An 18,543-nucleotide genomic window follows, 5' to 3' on the forward strand; every position below is an offset into this window, starting at 1 on the left:
AGGTGGATGTAAAGATCCTGTGGAATTATTTATAAGGTCAGGGGAATTATTCCCAGTGTCCTGGTCAACATTTACCCCTCAAATTAACATTACAAAAACAGATCTGATCATGATCACACTGCTCCTTGGGGAATCTGGCTGTGGGGAAATTGGCTGTGTTTTTCCGACATTGCAAGACAGACTAAACGGTAAAAAGTACTCGTTGGTTGTAAGTCGCTTTGGGACATGCAGTGGTCATGAAGGCGTTACATAAATGGAAGTCCTTTTTTTATTTTCAATGTCAGCATGCAGGAAATTAGGTCAGTGACAGAAAGCAGAGAGTAGCGGAGAATGGTTGTTGTTTAGTCTGGAGGGAAGTACAAAGTGCGGTTCCCCAGCATCACTGTTGGAATCACTGTTGCTGTATGTTAATGCAATGGGCTTGTGTACAGAGAGGACAATTTCAACGTTTTCAGAGGGCAGGAATCTCAGAAATGTTAATAAACAGTCTGAAGGATAGTAACAGACTTCAGCAGGACAGAGACTGACTGGTGAAATGTACAGGAACATGGCAGACGTAATTTAACACAGTGAAGTGTGAAGTGAGACATTTGGGTAGGCAATCTGAGGAGAAACAACATAAACTCAATGGTACCATTATAAAGTGGGTGCCGGATTAGAGAGACCTGGGGTGTACACACACAGATCTTTGAATGTAACATGTAGTGTCCTTGGTGTTAGAGAGAGAGGCACAGAGTAATAAAACTCTGATGCTGAGGAAATGCTGATGTTTATCCATCATTGGTTAGGTCCCAGCTGGAGAATTGCGTCCAATTCTGATCACCACACTTTGGTAAGGATGTCAAGGACTTAGTGAAAATACAGATGTGATTTCCTGGAATGGTACCAGGGATCTGGGAATTCAGTTACGTGGAGAGATTGGAAAAGCTGGGATTGTTCTCTTTAGAGCAGTGAAGGGTAAGGGGAGATTAAATATAGAATTCAAAATCATGAAGGGTTTTGATAGGTAATTAATGTGAAACTGTTTCCAGTGTCAGAAAGTTCAGTATTAAGAAGACACAGATTGAAGGTAATTGACAAAGAACCAAAGGTGAAATGAGGAGAATTTTCTTACACAGCGAGTTGTTGGGATCTGGAATCCACTGCCTGCAAACATGGTGGAAGCAGATTCAGTAATATCTTTCAAAAGAGAATTCAGCAAATACATGAATTGGAATTTAAAAAGCTGGGGTGTGGGTCAAGAGGAGGAGAGAGGAACTAATTTGATATCTCTTTCAAAGAGACTGCACTGACACAATGGGCCGAATATCCTCCTTCTGTGTGTAGGGTTTGTGATTCATGATCTGCCCGTGCCGGTACTTGTTGAGGCAGGTGACACACAAAGCTCCTGCTTTCTCCTCATTTCCATGAATTCTTCTTGCTGCCCAGGGTGACCCATGCTGATGTCTGTCTGCACATTAACTGGGAGCGAAGTGTGCGTGAGGCTGGTTCGTGTTTCAGCCAGCATTCAGCTTTTAAAGGCAGACTGTCCCTCTTAAAGGGAAGCTGCACTGAATCACAGGAGGCTGCGTGTGCTGCTGCTGCTGCTGACTGTGAATTCTGCAATTGGAAACAAGGTAAATGGAATACCAGGGCAGAGAGAGGAATCTGCAGTTCACGGATGTGGTGCTGGAGGCCTTATTCATGGAGGGGGACAGGAGGAGGGAAGCCATGTTTTCATGGCGTGGTGCCGAGGCCCTCAAGTAACACTCTCTGAAGGGAATGGGAGCAGGTGGCCTGGGAGGTCAATGCAAGAGTTCCGGCCCCGAGGACCTGGCAGCAGAGTCGGAAAAAGTTTAATGAGCTCACACGGGTGATCAATGTCGGTGAATTCATCTCCACATGGCATCTCCTACCCCCAACACAACCAACCTCGCACGTTGCTCAATGTACCACACCCCCATCACTCACCCATCAGCAATCCCTAACACTCAGGATTCAAACCTAACATTCACTTACTCCACCTCACCCTCACACACCTTCCACTGATGCCAGCATCACACCCACCTCTCAATGCCTCCACATACCTCCAACTATTCAGCTATGGTAGGAAAATCACCCAAACACAGTGAAACACAATCACTGCCATTCTGCTCTCTCGTACAGGACAAAGCGACCCATAATCACAGGAAACAGCCGTGTTCCGGCGAGGGCCAGGCATACCTTCATCCCCTGAGCCTGAGGGAGGAGATGGTTCTTCACATCATGGGACCGGCTGTGACAGTGCCCGTAGCATCCGGCATCACCAACAGTATTCAGGATGATGCTATGTTCCTGCCTTATGTCCCTTGTTAACTCCCACCTCCCCCTCATCCTGCTGTCTGGGATGATGTACAAGCTTCAGATGGTGGGACCATTGACCTCCTGCTTTCCATCCCACCCTCAATCCCTCACCCCAACTTTCCCCTTTTAATGTTATACTTTCCAATGATAACCCAAAACTACCAGCTTCCCAGTCACAGCAGCTCCAGGTGACAGAGTGAGAGCAGCAGCACAGCACTGATGGCAAAGCACCATCACTTGGTCTGAAACACACAGTCACCAGATCAAATACTTACACTGTGTGTGCTTTAGAGGCTGGTATAGAGTCGGAATCTACACGTGGTGAGTCAACGAGCACCAGTGAGCTGCAGCCAGGCCAGGGGGAAAGGATAGTTCATGTGTCAGCTCACCAGAGGGCGAGGTCGCAAACGAGTTATAATACACAGGACTCAGATATGAACATTGCTGGAACTGCATACAGGAGAATGCTGATGGACATGTACACTGAGAGACTTTGTCCATTGACAGGCCTGTCAGACGGTCTATTATTACTGTCAAGGAACATGGAGGAGTCTGGCTCCAAGATGGCACAGGACATTGCACAGAGATTGAAGCCCATTCTTTCCCCTGTGGAAGTGGTCACTAACTCCATGACAGCACTCGCGGACCCAGCCATGATACAATATCTGGTGATCATTGTCTCGGCTTCCACTGCAGCACAGACGGCAGACACCCAACGTCTCAGTGCTGCAATGGAAGCTCAGACTGAGGTCATGAGATCCATGTTTGCTGCCATGCAGGATCAAGCTTCTGTAGTGGGTAGGGCAGAGCCCCCTCCTCTTGCCTCTTGACATAGATTCCCCTCTCTGCAGCCTCTGCTCCATTTGTTGGTCATGTTACAGACCCAGAGACACTGTAACTACAGTCCCCAAACCTCGTCCAGAATTGGGTCACAATGTCCTCTGTCCTGCCTGAATGTCTGCAGCAGCTCACGACACAACGTCCAGAAAAACATCCAAAGCACCTCCACTAACGTTACAATGGGATTAGCAAGTCAAAGGCCCCTCATCTGTAAGTTCGATGCCTGGTCCTTTGAAATAACAAGTGACTAACACAGGTTGTCAGTGGACATCCACAGACCAAGTTTCAAGGACAGGCATCAACACTGTTGGGCTGGTGCACTGACCTCAGCTTGAACCCTCCTTACACTAACAGCACATACATAGAACGCCCGGGCAAGTCCCCTGCCCAGCATGGGGCACTGTGTTGGCCACACTAGAAGTGGCCGGCTGTGCAGATAGCATCATTTTATGGATCAAGGTTTCTGTAACATTGGCACCAGCATGAAATTCACAGCCGGGGGAGATAGAGAGAAAAAGCAACTCACTTTTAATGGGGAATTGGGAAAAGAGTTGAAGGCATAAGATTTTCAAGAATATGGGAGATGGACAGGGAAATGGGACTAATTGGAGGGGTGAGGCCATGGAGGGATTCAAACACAAGAATGAGAATATTTAAATTAAGGTGCTGCCAGAGCGGGAGCCAATGTAGATCAGTGAGCACAGGGGTGATGGGTGATCAGGATTTTGGGTGATGGGTGATCGAGATTTGGTGTATATTAGTTTACAGGCAGCAGAGTTCTGGATGGTCTGTGGTTTATGGAGGTTTATAACTGGGAGAGTGTGGGAAAATGGCGCACTGACACGGAACACAAAAGTCCGAGTGTATCAGGCCTGTGTCCTCAGCACCTTGCTCTACGGCAGCGAGGCCTGGACAACGTATGCCAGCCAAGAGCGACGTCTCAATTCATTCCATCTTCGCTGCCTTCGGAGAATACTTGGCATCAGGTGGCAGGACTATATCTCCAACACAGAAGTCCTTGAAGCGGCCAACATCCCCAGCTTATACACACTACTGAGTCAGTGGCGCTTGAGATGGCTTGGCCATGTGAGCCACATGGAAGATGGCAGGATCCCCAAAGACACATTGTACAGCGAGCTCGCCACTGGTATCAGACCCACCGGCCGTCCATGTCTCCGTTATAAAGACGTCTGCAAACGCGACATGAAATCGTGTGACATTGATCACAAGTCGTGGGAGTCAGTTGCCAGCATTCGCCAGAGCTGGCGGGCAGCCATAAAGACAGGGCTAAATTGTGGCGAGTCGAAGAGACTTAGTAGTTGGCAGGAAAAAAGACAGAGGCGCAAGGGGAGAGCCAACTGTGCAACAGCCCCAACAAACAAATTTCTCTGCAGCACCTGTGGAAGAGCCTGCTACTCCAGAATTGGCCTTTATAGCCACTCCAGGCGCTGCTTCACAAACCACTGACCACCTCCAGGCGCGTATCCATTGTCTCTCGAGATAAGGAGGCCCAAAAGAAAGAAATAACTGGGAGGGTGACCAGGACAGAATTGGAATAATCAAGTGTGGATTTAACAAAAACATGGATGAGGGCTTATGCAGGAGATGTTTTGAGACAGAGGTGGACATGGGTGATATTACAGAAGTGGTATTAGGCAGGTTAAGTGATGGAGAGAACAGAGCGATGAACTCAGCTCAGGTATAAATAGAACATAGAGGTTGTAAACTGTCTGGTTCAGCCTCAGACATTGGCTAGTGAGGTCGATATAGACAGTGGATAGCGAGCAGACTTTGTGAGAGAGACTGAAGACAGAGGCTTCAGTATTCCCAGGATTTACATGACAAGAACAAATGTCAATGACATATGGTTTATAGATATAATAGTTGGATCCAGAGACTTACCAGGGACACCAATAATAGCGAGGATGGGATAGTAAATCGTTTGAATCATCTTTAGTGCATAATAGATTCGCATTTCTAATGTTCTCCAATAATAATCTGCAGTAACTTCGCCAAACCAATAAGATAAACTCTTGCTGCCCATTTTTGTAAAATTCCAATCTATTGTTCTCAGATTCTGATCAATCTTTTCCCACTCTCTGGAGCTGCTGTTAGTCTGGAGGTGATGCACCCGGCTTGGAATAACACATTGAAAGAAATCCCTTATGAATGGAACTGGAAAACTCTCCAATGACACAATTAGGGTGCATGGAGACAGACATTAATTACACACACTGAACAAACAGATTCAGTTAACCCCTGTCAAACCAACAATTAGTGTTCCAAAATAAAGTAGAACATTTACCCAGACTGGATCTTATGTATGAGGTTTGTTAAGGGAAGGAGTGGTGGAGTCACTGGCCAGAAGCTTTCACTCCTCCTTGGCTATGGGAGTAGTGACAGGGGAGTGGAGTACTGTAAATTATGCACCCTGTTTAAAAAAAAAGAGATTGGATAAACCCTGTAACTTCTGACCAATCAGTCTAATGCCGGCGATTGGAAATTTCTAGAGGCCATAACCCAGCTCAAAAATATATCTTTCTTGGAAAAACATCTGATAATAAATGACAAACAGGATGGATAGCTTGATAACCAATCATGTCTGATAATCTTGATCAAGATAGTTGATGACATAACTGTGAGTGTTGATGAGGTCAGCTTGTTTCGTGTTATGTATATGAACTTTCAAAAGGCCTGTGATCAAATGACATTTCATAGACTTGTTATGAAAAACTGGATGACATGGATTAATGTGACAGTGATAGTGTGGATATGACATTGACTCAGGGACAGAAAGCAGAGAGAAGTTGTGAAAATACATTGTTTATTCTGGGGGAGGAGAAGTATACAGTGATGTTTCTCAGGGGTCAGTATTAGAATCATTGCTATTCCTGACATATAGATAGATGCATGATATAGACTTAAATGTAAAAATAAACAATTTCAACTCCTGCAGATGACATGAAACTCATATGTAAGGGTGGCAAAGGCGCAGACCACAGAATTATCCAACCTCACAGACTGTATATGTTTTTTCTTTATCATGGACTCTCATCCAACGCCAATGTATTTATCAGTCTAATTTATTTGTGTGTGATTCTCGTGTGAGTGTGTGCGTGAATGAGTAGCCTACATGTTTATTATTTTATTCAGATCCAGTTTAGATTGTTAAGTATAATAAACTCACCACTTGTTTAATCCCAAGAAAACTTGTCTGACTGGCTCTTTCACGAGCACAATAAAGATATAAGGTAAAATACTCACTGAGGTGGTCAGCACGTCCAATGCGAAAAAGGAATAAACCCTATTGTGGTCAAATTTGTGAGAGATTTGTGAGAGATAGGACAAGAGGGACCTGGGACCCCTCCTCCCATGGCTGTAACAGAAATTGATTGCAACCCAATGACAAACGATAAATTAGAAGGAGGTAAAACAATTGATTCCCAGAAAAAAAATGAAGATTTCAATGTAGGTTTTATTGTGGCTTTCGCTGCGACAGCACTAAAAAGTTCACATTCGGAGACAGTACCATCCTAAGCCACAGCTTATGAAAATATGAACAGATGAATTAGGATCACGAGTAGGCCACTCGGCCCCTCAAGCCTGCTCTGCCATTCAATAAGGTCATTACTAATCTGATTGTAAACTCGACTTCACATTTCTGCCTGCCCCCGATAACCTTTCAACCCCCTTGCTTATCATTAATCTATCTACCTCTGCCTTACAAATATTCAAAGACTCTGCTTCCAGCGCCTTTTGAGGAAGAGATTTCCAAAAACACACGCTCCTCACAGGAAACAAATCTCCTCATCTGTGTGTTAAATGGGTGACCCCCTTATTTTTAAATAGTGACCCCTAATTCTAGATTCTCCCACAATGGGAAACATCCTTTCCACATCCACCCCGTCAAGACGCCTCAAAGTCCTATATGTTTCAATCCAGTCGCCTCTTACTCTTCTAAAGGCCAGCGGATACAAGCCTAGCCTGTCCAATATTCCCACATAAGACGGCCCGCCCATTCCATGTATCAGTCTAAATAGCCTTCTCTGTACTGCCCCAATACATTTACATTATTCCATTAACAAGGAGACCAATACTGTACACAATACTCCAGATGTGGTCTCACCAATGCCCTGTAAAACTGAAGCATGACCTCCATACTTTGTTATTCAATTTCTCTTGCAGTAAACAATAACATTCTATTAGTTTTCCAATTACGTGCTGTACCTGCTTACTAGCCTTTTGTGATTCATGCACTTGGACACCCAGATCCCTCTGCATCTCAGAGCACTGCAATCTCTCACCATTTAGATAACAGGCTTCTTTTTTATTCTTCCTGCCAAAGTGGATAATTTCACACTTTCCTGCAGTATACTCCATTTTCCTGGTCTTTGCACACTCACTTCACCTATCTATATTCCTTTGCAGTCCCCTATGTCCTGTTCACAACTTAGTTTCCTACATATCTTTGTGTCATGGGAAAATATAGCAATTCGGTCCCTTCACCCAATTCATTAATATAAATTGTAAAAAGTTGAAGATCCCTGTGGTGCACCACTCGTTTCATCTTGCCAACCAGAAAATTACACATTTATGCTGATATTCGGTTTCCTGTTAGCTAGTCAATCTTCTTTCCAGACCAATATGTTACCCCCGACACCATGAGCTTATATTTTCCACGATAAACTTTGATGTTGCATCTTATCAAATGCCTTACAGAAATCTAAGTACAGTATATCCACCGGTTCTCCTTCATCCACAGCACATGTAACTCAAAGAACAAAGAACAAAGAAAATTACAGCACAGGAACAGGCCCTTCGGCCATCCAAGCCTGCGCCGATCCAAATCCTCTATCTAAACCTGTTGCCTATTTTCTAAGGGTCTGTATCTCTTTACTTCCTGCCCATTCATGTATCTGTCTAGATACATCTTAAAAGACGCTATCGTGCCCGCGTCTACCACCTCCACTGGTAATGCGTTCCAGGCATCCACCACCATCTGCGTAAAGAACTTTCCACGCATTTCCCCCCTAAACTTTTCCCTTTCACCTTGAACTCGTGTTCCCTTGTAATTGAATCCCCCACTCTGGGAAAAAGCTTCTTGCTATCCACCCTGTCTATACCTCTCATGATTTTGTTCACCTCAATCAGGTCCCCCCTCAACCTCCGTCTTTCTAATGAAAATAATCCTAATCTACTCAACCTCTCTTCATAGCTAGCGCCCTCCATACCAGGCAACATACTGGTGAACCTCCTCTGCACCCTCTCCAAAGCATCTACATCCTTTTGGTAATGTGGCGACCAGAACTGCACGCAGTATTCCAAATGTGGCCGAACCAAAGTCCTATACAACTGTAACATGACCTGCCAACTCTTGTACTCAATACCCCGTCCGATGAAGGAAAGCATGCCGTATGCCCTCTTGACCACTTTATTGACCTGTGTTGCCACCTTCAGGGAACAGTGGACCTGAACACCCAAATCTCTCTGTACATCAATTTTCCCCAGGACTTTTCCATTTCCTGTATAGTTCACTCTTGAATTGGACCTTCCAAAATGCATCACCTCGCATTTGCCCTGATTGAACTCCATCTGCCATTTCTCTGTCCAACTCTCCAGTCTATCTATATTCTGCTGTATTCTCTGAGTGTCCCCTTCAGTATCTGCTACTCCACCAATCTTAGTGTCGTCTGCAAACTTGCTAATCAAACCACCTATACTTTCCTCCAAATCATTTATGTATATCACAAACAACAGTGGTCCCAGCACGGATCCCTGTGGAACACCACTGGTCACACGTCTCCATTTTGAGAAACTCCCTTCCACTGCTACTCTCTGTCTCCTGTTGCCCAGCCAGTTCTTTATTCATCTAGCTCGTACACCTTGGACCTCATGCGCCTTCACTTTCTCCATCAGCCTACCATGGGGAACCTTATCAAACGCCTTACTGAAGTCCATGTATGTGACATGTACAGCCCTTCCCTCATCAATCAACTTTGTCACTTCCTCAAAGAATTCTATTAAGTTGGTAAGACATGACCTTCCCTGCACAAAACCATGTTGCCTATCACTGATAAGCCCATTTTCTTCCAGATGGGAATAGATCCTATCCCTCAGTATCTTCTCCAGCAGCTTCCCTACCACTGATGTCAGGCTCACCGGTCTATAATTAACTGGATTTTCCCAGCTACCCTTCTTAAGCAAGCGGACAACATTAGCAATTCTCCAGTCCTCCGGGACCTCACCCGTGTTTAAGGATGTTGCAAAGATATCTGTTAAGGCCCCAACTATTTCCTCTCTCGCTTCCCACAGTAACCTGGGATAGATCCCATCCGGACCTGGGACTTGTCCACCTTAATGCCTTTTAGAATACCCAACACTTCCTCCCATCAAAGAAACTCCATCAAAGAAATCCAACAAACTGATTAAACATGATTTAACTTTCATAAATCCAGGTTGATTCTGCCTGATTACCTCGATATGTTCTGAGTGCCGGCTATATCATCTCTAATAATATCTTCTAAATTTTTCCCCAAGACAAATGTGAAGCTAACTGGCCTGTAGTTTCCTGCTTTCTGTCTCCCTCCCTTTTTGAATAAAGGAGTTATATTGCAAATAAAGGAGTTACATACAGAGTGAAGTAACTTGGTATAGGTTAAACGCCCTGTCTGCAGAAAAGTTGAGTAATGTAGCCGGAAGGTTAGGGATTACACTCCGTCCAAAAGCTAGGGAATACGTAATCGTAAGACTTGTGGCCAACCATTTTTCACTTGAAGCTGAAGACTCAAACAGGGTTAGAATCACTAACAGATCGAGTAATGTTATCTAAGGTAAAACTAGAACAGAAGAGACTAGAATTAGAATTCCAGAGAGAGAGAAAGATCAGAGTGAGTGTCAAGAAAGGGAAAAAGTAAGAGTGTTCCAGAAGGAGAAGGAGGAAAGGGAGTTATGGCAGCTCAAACAACTAGATGAAGTCCCAGTACACCCAGTGAAGGCACAGCTAGTGAGGGAGCTGCCCCTTGCTCAGGACCATGTGATGAGCTCTTAAAGTTCTCCCAGTTCATTCTAAAGTTCAATGAGGAGGATGTGGCAGCACTTTTCTTCCCTTTTAAAACATTTTCAAAGCAACTGCAATGACTGTCAGAGAACTGGATGCTGGTTTTACAAAATAAAATAACAGGAAAAGATGAAAGTTCATCAGATTATGAGAGGACTGAAAATGCTATCCTGGGCCCATATGAGATAGTACTGGAGCTGGACCAGCAAAAATTCAGAATCTTTGTAAAGCAGCCTGACCAAACCTACCTGGCGTTTGAAAGAGTTAAGCAATTTCGGAACATTGGAACATAGGAGCAGCAGTAGGACATCGAGCCTGTTCCATCATTCAATATGATAATAGCTGATCATCCCCTTCAATGCCTTTTTCCCACACTATCCCCATTTCCCGTTATGTCACTGGTATTTAGGCCGAGGCACTGAGTACACCAATTGGGACATCATGTTACATTTGTACATAACATTGTTTAGGCCGCATTTGGAGTATTGTGGGCAGTTCTGGTCGTCGCACTACACAAAAGATGTGATTAAGCGAGAGAGGGTGCAGAAAAGATTCACAAGGATGTTGCCTGGTTTGAAGGGCTTGAGTTAGAAAGAGAGACTGGATAGGCTGGGGCTGATTTCCCTGCAGCGAAGGAGGCTGAGAGGAGACATGATAGAGGTATATAAAATTATGAGAGGCATAGATAGGGTAGATAGCCAGAGTATGTTTCCCATGCTAGGGGTGACTAAAACTAGAGTGCGTAGATTTAAGTTGAGAGGGAGGAGGTCTAAAGGGAGCAAAGGGGTAAATGTTTCACACAAAGAATAGTGGGTATTTGCAATGATCTGCCTGAGGAGGTGGTGGAGGCAGGAACAGTAGTGACATTTAAGAGGCATCTGGACAGGTACTTGAATGAACAAGGCATCGAGGGATATGGAATTAATGCAAGCAGTTGGGATTAGTATAGATCGGCATTATAGTCAGCCCGGACGCGGAGGGCCGAATGGCCTGTTTCTATGCTGTACGACTCTATGACTCCATTTAGAAATCTGTTAATCTCTGCTTTAAACATACTCAATGACTGAGCTTCCACAGCCCTCTGGGGTAGAGAATTCCCAAGATTCACAACCCTCTGAGAAAAGGCATGTCTCCTCATCTCTGTCTTCAGTGGATTTCCACTTATTTCGAAATTGTTTCCCCTGGTTCGAGATTCCCCAACCAGGGGAAACATGTTAGCTGCATCTACCCTGTCTATCACTTTCAGTATTTTGTAGGTTTCAATCAGATCACCTCTTATTCTTCGAAACTCTAGAGAATACAGGCCCAGTTTCCCCAATCTCTCTTCATGGGACGGTCCCACCATCTCGGGAGCAAGTCTGATGAACCGTCATTGCACTCCCTCGATGATCATAACATCCTTCCTAAGGTGAGGGGACCAAAACTGAACACATTACTCCAGGGGCAGTCTAACCAAGTTTCCATACAATTGCAGCAAAACGTCACTACTACTGCACTCAAATCCACTTCAATAAAGGCTAACATACCATTAGTCTTCCTACTTGCTTTCTGCACCTGCATGTTTGTTTTCAGTGACTTATTGACGAGGACATCCAGGTCCCTTTGTACAACTACACTTTCTAATGTCTTACCGTTTAAGAAATACTCTGCACATCTGTTCCTGCTACCGAAGTGGATAACCTCACATCTTTCCACATTATATTTCAACTGCCATGTTCTTGCCCACTCACTACGGCTGTCCAAATCCCCTTGAAGCCGTCTTGCATCTTCCTCGCAACACTCATTCCCATCTAGTTTACTGGCATCTGAAAACCTGGAAATATTACATTGGTCCCCACATCCAAAGTCATTGATACATATTGTGAAGAGCCGGGTCACAAGCACTGATCCCTGCAGTACCCCACTAGTCACAGCCTGCCAAGGCAAGAATGACTCATTTATTCCTACTCTCTGCTTTCTGCCTGTTCTTCTTCTTTGGGCCTCCTTATCTCGAGAGACAATGGATACGCGCCTGGAGGTGGTCAGTGGTTTGTGAAGCAGCGCCTGGAGTGGCTTTCAAGGCCAATTCTAGAGTGACAGGCTCTTCCACAGGTGCTGCAGAGAAATTTGTTTGTCGGGGCTGTTGCTCAGTTGACTCTCCCCTTGCGCCTCTGTCTTTTTCCTGCCAACTACTAAGTCTCTTCGACTCGTCACATTTTAGCCCCGTCTTTATGGCTGCCCGCCAGCTCTGGCGAACGCTGGCAACTGACTCCCACGACTTGTGATCAATGTTACAGGATTTCATGTTGCGTTTGCAGACGTCTTTAAAGCGGAGACATGGACGGCCGATGGGTCTGATACCAGTGGCGAGCTCGCTGTACAATGTGTCTTTGGGGATCCTGCCATCTTCCATGCGGCTCACATGGCCAAGCCATCTCAAGCGCCGCTGACTCAGTCGTGTGTACAAGCTGGGGATGTTAGCCGCTTCAAGGACTTCTGTGTTGGAGATACGGTCCTGCCACCTGATGCCAAGTATTCTCCGGAGGCAGCGAAGATGGACTGAATTGAGACATCGCTCTTGGCTGACATACGTTGTCCGGGCCTCGCTGCCATAGAGCAAGGTACTGAGGACACAGGCCTGATACACTCGGACTTTTATGCTCCGTGTCAGTGCGCCATTTTCCCACACTCTCTTGGCCAGTTTGGACACAGCAGTGGAAGCCTTTCCCATGCGCTTGTTGATTTCTGCATCTAGAGACAGGTTACTGGTGATAGTTGAGCCTAGGTAGGTGAACTCTTGAACCACTTCCAGAGCGTGGTCGGCAATTCTGCCTGTTAACTAATCCTTAATCCATGCCAGTACATTATCTCCTATTCCTTGTGCTTCAATTTTACTAAACAACCTCCTGTCGGGGACTTTATCAAAAGCCTTCTGAAAATCCAAGTATACCACGTCCACCGACTACCCTTTATCAAATCTGTGCGCAACATCCTCAAATAACTGCAACAGGTTCGTCAAACATTGTTTCCCATTTATATATCCATGTTGACTCTGCCCAATCAGATCCATTTATCACATTCTTTAGAATAGAGTATAGCTTGTTCCCAGCGACTGATGTAAGGCTAACATGTCTGTAGTGCCCTGTTTTCTATCTCCATCCATTCTTAAATACTGGGGAGACATTTTCTGTCTTCTAATCTACAGGAACAGTTCCAGAATCTACAGAATATTGAAAGATATTCACCAATGTATCCACTATTTCCAAAGCTACCTCTTTCAACACTCTGGGATGTAGAATATCAGGACCTGGGGACTTGTCAACCTTCAGCTCCATTAACTTCTCCAAGACAACCTTCTTACTCTTACTAATTTCATTCACTTCCTCAATCCCCCTAGTCCCTTAGATCTCTAACTCTGGGAGATTTCTTGTATCTTCCTCAGGCAGACACAAAATAATCATTTAGCTTCTCTGCCATTTCTCAATTCCCCATTATAAATTCTCCTGACACTGCCTGTAATGGACCCACATTTGTCTTAGCTAAACTTTTCCTTTTTCCGTACCTATAGAGGATTTTACAGTCCATTTTGTGTTTGTTCTTGGCCAGTGATATGAGTGCTCAAGATAGAGCCCACATATGAAACCCTCAGAGCGGTGATCCTCCTCGAGGAGTTCACAAACTCGCCCCCTCGCATTAAACCCCACATAGAGGGCCAGAAGGTTCACAGATATTCTGGCTGATGAATTTTCGCTTGTACGCAAAGCCTTAACCCCAGAGGGAACTCCGTTCCTAGTCACCCCAAAGATCCGAGAATAAAAGGTGGAAGGGTGATCGGAGTCCGAGCAGCCATGGGCAAGAACGAAAAGCGGGACACACAAGGGTCCATCCTCAGGCCAAATAGGACGGTACTGAGAGCAGGAGTATTGGCTGAAGATCTGTATGTTTTCACTGGAATAAGGCAGATCACCATCGAGATGACTAATGGACGTGACGGGGAAAACCTGTAGGATTAATCAGGGTCCACCAGAGCAGTGCAGGAAAACGGGCCCTGATGGAAAACACAGCAGATCAGGCTGTGCTTTCAACTGTCGCATTCAGACCCAGTAAACCTACCGCCGAGCGTGTGGAAAATGTAACAAAATCCCAGAGTTACAAGGATTTTGTATTCCAAGGAAAAGTGACCCCATACCCCTCGAGTGGGGCAAGCAAGCCCATCGTCATACTGAGGGATACAGGGGCCACCCAATCCCTTCACCTGGGAAAAGGCATCACCTTTCCTCCAGAGAGTACAGTGAATGCTGGAGTGTGAGTGAATGCTATCGGAAGACAGTATATGTCCATATCTTTATATCAGCTGCACTTGGAGTGTGACCCAGTTTCAGGACCGGTAACCATGGGAATTGTACCTAGATTACCGGTGTATGGGTCGACCTGCTCCTGGGTAATGATCTGACAAGGGAAAAGGTGGCAGCTTCCCCAGTAGTTCTTGAGACACCAAAAGAGGTCAGAGAGACAGACCATTTACAGAAGAAGATCCCAGGCATTCTCCCTGATTGTGTGGTGATTCGGCCCATGGCCAAACAATCTCCTGAACTTACACAGCAGACGGATGACCCTACTGTCTGGTTGTCTGAAACCTTCTTTGGGAAGTTAGAGGACCCAAAGTATGTGTTAAACAGATCCTCCTTAGTTGAGTCTCTGTGTTAAAAAAATAGCACAGACTGTCCAAACCAAAAGTGAAGCAGAGGGAGTTGCAGAGTGCTACTATTTAAAGAATGAGGAGCTGATGTGGCAGTGGAGACCTGCTCACAGACCTGCGGATGAAGACTGGACAGTGGATCACCGCATAGTGGTGCCGCTGGGGACCCTTACAGAAATATTAAGAATGTCCCACGAACATCCACTGACTGGACATCTCGGTGTACGAAAAATCGAAGACCGCATAAGAGAGCATTTTGACTGGCCACAACTCACAATTCACCAAAGAGAAGGACTTTGTGGATGACAAGCCAATGGAAGGGAGTGGAGATAGTCTCGGTCATGTCGTTATCAAAAAGGAGGCGTTGGGCGTCTTGCAAAGCATTAAGGTAGATAAGTCCCCAGGGCCTGATGGGATCTATCACAGAATACTGAGGGAGGCAAGGGAAGAAATTGCTGGGTCCTTGGTTGAAATCTTTGCATCCTCATTGGCTACAGGTGAGGTCCCAGAGGTCTGGCGAATAGCCAATGTTGTTCCTTTGTTTAAGAAGGTTACTAAGGATAATCCAGGAAATTATAGGCCGGTGAGCCTTATGTCAGTGGTAGGGAAATTATTAGAGAGCATTCTTCGGGACAGGAGTTACTCCCATTTAGAAAACAACGAACTGTTAGCGAGAGGCAGCATGGTTTTGTGAAGGGGAGGTCGTGTCTCACTAACTTGATTGAGTTTTTTGAGGAAGTAACGAAGATGATTGATGAAGGAATGACAGTGGATGTTCTCTACATGGACTTCAGTAAAGCCTTTGACAAGGTCCCTCATGGCAGACTGATACAAAAGGTGAAGTCACACGGGATCAGAGGTGAGCTGGCAAGATGGATACAGAACTGGCTCGGGCATAGAAGACAGAGGGTAGCAGTGGAAGGGTGTTTATCTGAATGGTGCGCTGTGACTTGTGGTGTTCCGTAGTTCTGTGACCTTTGCTGTTTGTAGTGTCTATAAATGATTTGGAGGAAAATGGTGCTGATCTGATTAGTAAGTTTGTGGACAACACAAATATTGGTGGAGTTGTGGATAGTGATGAGGATTGTCAAAGGATACAGCAGGATATAGATCGGTTGGATACTTGGGCGGAGAAATGGCTGATGGAGTTTAATCCGGACAAATATGAGGTAATGCATTTTGGAAGGTCTAATGCAGTGGGACGTATACAGTCGATGGCAGAACCCTTAGGAGTATTGACAGGCAGAGAGATCTGGGCGTACAGGTCCACAGGTCGCTGAAAATGGCAACGCAGGTGGATAAGGTAGTCAAGAAGGCATACAGCATGCCTGCCTTCATCGGTCCGGGCATAGAGTATAAAAATTGGCAAGTCATGCTGCAGCTGTACAGAACCTTAGTTAGGCCACACTTAGAATTTTGTATGCAATTCTGGTCGCCACACTACAAGAAGGACGTGGAGGCCTTGGAGAGGGTATAGAAGAGGTTTACCAGGATGTTGCCTGGTCTGGAGAGCATTAGCTATGAGGAGAGGTTGGATAAACTCGGATTGTTTTCACTGGAACGACGGCGGTGGAGGGGCGACATGATGGAGGTTTACAAAGTTATGAGTGGCATGGACAGAGTGGATGGTTAGAAGCTTTTTCCCAGGGTGGGAGAGTCAGTTACTAGGAAAAGTAGGTTTGCGGTGAGAGGGGCAAAGTTTAGAGGGGATGTGCGAGGCAAGTTCTTTACACAGAGGATGGTGAGTGCCTGGAATTTGCTGCCGGTGGAGGTGGTGGAAGCAGGTACGATAGCGACGTTTGAGAGGCATCTTGACAAATACATGAATAGGATGGGAATAGAGGGATACGGTCCCCGGAAGTGCAGAAGATTTTAGTTTAGGCAGGCATCAAGATCGGCGCAGGCTTGGAGGGCCGAATGGCCTGTTCCTGTGCTGTACTGTTATTTGTTCCACGAAGATGTGGTTGAGCTCTGTAAAACTGGTCACATGTGCCAGGTTGTGCGGAAGCCACAACCGTCAGTAAAACCTGCATCCCTAATTCCCATACAGTTTTTGGGGAACCCTTCAGCAGAGTGCTGGTGGATTGTGTGGGACACCTGCTGAAAACAAAGTGGGGTCTACCAGTATCTTCTCACCATTATGGACGTAGTGGAACAATACCCAGAGGCCATTCACTGAGGAGCTATCTCAGCCAATGTAGTGGTGGAGGGGCTGAACCAATTCTTGACACGATATGGGTTGCCTGCTGAGATCCAGATGGACCTGGGCACACATTTAATGTACAGTATTTTTGAAAATGTCATGGGTAATCTGAACATAACCCAGCAAAACTCCTGAGCCTACCACCCGCAGTCACAACGGGCTTTGGAGCGGTACCACCAGACCCTAAAGGCAATGATCAGCTCATACTGCTATGAGTAACCCTATGACTTTGACAAAGGGCTGAGATTTCTCCTGTTGGTTACCAGGGACTTATCCAGTGATTCCACTGGCTTTAGTCTCTTTGAATTAGTTTATAGACACGAGATGAGATATCCTCTTTAACTAATCACGGAGAAGTTTTTGGGACACAGGGATGAGTCTTCCATGTTAGACAACATTTCCATGCTCTGGGAATAGTTCACGAGAGCCTCTGTAATGGCTCAGGAATACCTAAAAACCTCCCAGATAGCTATGAAAATGTAAGAAGGCAAAAATGCCACGGCTAGAACATTTCAGGACAGAGACCATGTATTGTTATTCCTCCCAATGCAGAGTGAACCCCTTAAAGCCCAGTTCAGTGGTCCATGTCGAGTGGCAAACGGAATAGTCAGGTAAGTTATTTAATTGATACAGCAGACCAAAGGAAAAAAAGTGAAGGCGTTGGAGGGGACAGACAAGTACAGATCTGTCAGATAGTCAGGAGGGAAGGATTGAAAAGGACAGTGAGGACACGTTAGAGGAGGGTCAGGAGGATTCCCAACTAGAATCCCCTACTCTCCAATTAGCCAACCCTGAAATGTTAGAGAAATTAGACCACACGCTCTCCTCCTTAAATGCAGTCCAAACAGGTACCCTAAAAAGGCTGCCAACAGCATTTTCAGAAACGTGCAAGGACAAAGAAAGGTTTCCAAAAAGGTAAGACAATGGTGAGGGAGATGGCTGACCTAGTGGAAGTGCTGTAGGAGAGTGCAGTGAAAGCCGGACAGACACTTGTGAGCACTAATGTCCCAGAGGACATAGGGAAGATCAGAAAAAGAATTCTCCCCATAGTAATGAGAAAAGGGAAGGGAAAATACCCTAAAGTGAACAGCACTTGTGTACCTCACCAGAAAGCTAAAAGTGAGGTCAGTGTGGATCTACCCATTGAAGAACCCAATGATCAGGTCCCAAACCCAAAGCTCATCAAACACAACAATTTCAAAGCAGAACTCAGCAAGAACAAAGGCCCAGATGAAACCTCAAACACCTCACAGGGCTAAAATAAACAATGCATTACACACTGTCGGTTTCGGGAGAAAGGTTATCAATGTGCAGGAACCTGATTGGTTCAAGCTTCATTGCAAGAGAGAAAAAAAAAACAATGTAATCGCTGATGAATTGTCCAGGGTGGAACCCGACACGTAACCATCCCAGACAAAACTCCAACGCAATTAAGTCAGCACA

Source organism: Heterodontus francisci, unplaced genomic scaffold, assembly GCF_036365525.1.
Source record: "Heterodontus francisci isolate sHetFra1 unplaced genomic scaffold, sHetFra1.hap1 HAP1_SCAFFOLD_151, whole genome shotgun sequence".
Lineage (NCBI taxonomy): Eukaryota > Metazoa > Chordata > Chondrichthyes > Heterodontiformes > Heterodontidae > Heterodontus > Heterodontus francisci.